This window comes from Phodopus roborovskii, unplaced genomic scaffold, assembly GCF_943737965.1.
Source record: "Phodopus roborovskii unplaced genomic scaffold, PHOROB, whole genome shotgun sequence".
Taxonomy (NCBI): domain Eukaryota; kingdom Metazoa; phylum Chordata; class Mammalia; order Rodentia; family Cricetidae; genus Phodopus; species Phodopus roborovskii.
Genome location: NW_026126571.1, coordinates 16,949,644 through 16,952,413, shown reverse-complemented (window position 1 = coordinate 16,952,413; position 2,770 = coordinate 16,949,644). Strand labels below are relative to the sequence as shown.

At 38.4% G+C, this 2,770-nt stretch overlaps 1 pseudogene; it reads left to right on the top strand.

Moving 5' to 3' along the window:
* Nucleotides 1-1,233: 1,233 nt before the first annotated feature.
* On the top strand, nt 1,234-1,713 carry LOC127235551 (ATP synthase F(0) complex subunit C2, mitochondrial-like; annotated as a pseudogene).
* Nucleotides 1,714-2,770: the final 1,057 nt, after the last annotated feature.

Genomic DNA, 2,770 nt, shown 5'->3' with positions numbered 1-2,770 from the left:
AAAATTCTATCTAAGATGAAGTAAAGGAAAATATTTCTGCAGTAGTAATACTGCCTAAAATTTTGTTTCAAAAATCTTTCCATTATTTTGCCTTTTATCTCTTAATCTTCGAGGTCTTATTTAGTTATTTTTAAAATAATCTTCATACTAGCAATAAAAAGAATCACTATATCTGAAACTTACAAATATATTGGCTTAGACAATATCATAATTTGATGGCTTCTTGCTCTCAAAATTTAACGTTTTTCCTTTTATGATATTTTTCTCATACAACTGAAGGAGAGAATACCAAACTCTAGATTTTAGTAACAGATCTTTAGTTATAGTAGATCTTATTTCATCTCTAAAAATGTATAAAATTCCAGATTCTCAAATTATATCTAATGTTCAAAGGTTAAGATATTTCCAAGTTCACATAGGTGGCATGTCAGAACAAAACAAAGGACCAAGAACACAAACAGGTCCAAGGTGTTCATATTGAAGAAATGGAAAACATGTTTCCTTTATTAATAACTTCAAAATGGCAGGATATGGCAGGGAGAGATGGAGAAGAGAGTGGTTTGAACCCACTTGTCTGAGACCAGCCTGGGTAATCTGATGGCACTGCATGCCTAGTTAGTCAACACAAAATGAACTCTGGCTCTTTATTTTTATTTTTGGCTTTTGCTTGTATTATATTTTCTTTCTTCCTTCCTCTCTTTTTTCCTTCTTTCCTTCCTTCCTTTTTTCTTTCTTTCTTTCCTTATTTACCTGTTTTATGGGTGGGTTGGTGGGGAGGAGGAGTTGTGATCAGAATATATTGTATGAAAAAAATCAATTAAAAAGGAGCACATCTCTAAAGAATGATGATGATTATGATTTGAGAAGACCAGGTCAAACTTGCTGAAATAAGTATGAATTAGTCTTTGGAAGAGAAAGTTTTGAGGCTAAGGCTTATGACTGTAGCCATGCTTGGTGACATAAGGGTGTGCTCAGAGAGATGCATCTCTGGGTAATTCCAGCACTGTGCAGACACTGTGAAACCTAGAAAGTACTGGTCACTGATGAGGCATAGTGTCTTGCAATTGAACGACATGTCAAATGGTGCAAACTTTTTATTTTCTAAGTAGGAGTTAATTCTAAAACGAACAACCACGATTTAAAAAATAATAAATACACTAACAATAAAAAAACATTATTCATCCCCTCTCTGTCTTCTCTATGCTGGGAGCAGCTCTTCTGCCTTGGCCCCTCATCCCTGAAAATGTATGCCTGCTCCAAGTTCATCTCCACCTGCTCCTTGATCAGGAGCACCTCTCAGCTGCTGAGTCGTCCCCTGTCTGCAGTGGAGTTGAATCAACCACAGACTTGGACAGATGAGGGCTTCAGTAGCTTGGCAGCCCCTCGACCTCTGACATCACTCATCTCTAGCCGCAGCTTCCAAACCAGGGTCATTTCCAGGGACATTGACACAGCCGCCAAGTTCATTGGGGCTGGGGCTGTTTCAGGTGGGGTGGCTGGCTCTGGGGCTGGAATTGGAACTGTTTTGGGAGCCTCATCATTGGTTATGCCAGGAACCCTTCTCTGAAGCAGCAGCTCTTCTCCTACGCGATTCTGGGCTTTGCCCTCTCAGAAGCCATGGGGCTCTTCTGCGTGATGGTGGCCTTTCTCATCCTCTTCGCCACGTGAAGCAACTGTCTCCACTTCCACCTCCCATAGTTCTTTCGTGTCACGCCTGCCCTGTATGTTCATTTTTCTGTACCTCCACAGGAAGTCTGGGGAAAGTGTTTGGCTCAGGATTTGACAGAGAGAAGACGAATAAATACTGTATTAATAAGATGAAAAAAATTATTCATTGTCAAGTGTTTGATATATAATTTTGTGCTATCTTCTTTACATAAATGACAGCATGATAGGTTTGTTTCTAGAAGCATCATCATGAATGTGGAGGCCAGCCTCCAATGCATTCCCACAGGAACACTGTAGTCATGCGGTCTGATGTTAACAAGCATCACAATTGTATGTAGTTTACAAAGTAGCCAGGGTTCAATTTTCTTTTGCTTTGGAGTCTCTTAAGAGTATGGAGACTGTGGAGATCTCTACTATAATATCTAGACCTATGGTATGCCATTCAAAAAATTTACTCTCATCATTTTAATACAACACACACACACACACACACACACACACACCTGTATCTTTTCAAAAGTAAGTCCACTTGCTAGTTTCAGATGAGGAAGCCCTTATGTGGCTGGCCCAGTTTGTAGTCTTGCTTAATTCACACCTGCTGCTTCTCCATCTGCTAAAATTTTAGATAAGTAAGACCTTCCCAAAATATATGGAAAATGTCAAACATATCCAAAAAAGCTCTGTCTTCTTCAAGCGGATGGTGTCCTAAGCTGACTGATGCTTTTCCTATATTAGCACTGCTTCTTCTTCTTTTCCTTTTTTTTTTTCTCATTAACCTAGAGTGTCTGCATTTAAAGGATCAAGACAATTTAGTCATGTTTTAAAGAACAGAGAATCAGCATTTCCAAAGCAAATGACATTGTGCTTGATGGGAAGCACTTGAAATGTTATCACTCCCATACTTAGATGATATTAATCACTTGCTTGAATGATACAAGCCTTAATGATGGCATTTTGGTATTCAGAGACAGCTTCTATATCCACCTTAATATATCTAGTATGAGAAATTTTATACAGAAAAGTAATGTTCAATGACTTGATTATTTACATGAGGTACTTACTCTGAGAGAGATGCTATAGAAAAATACGTCCAGGAATTTGA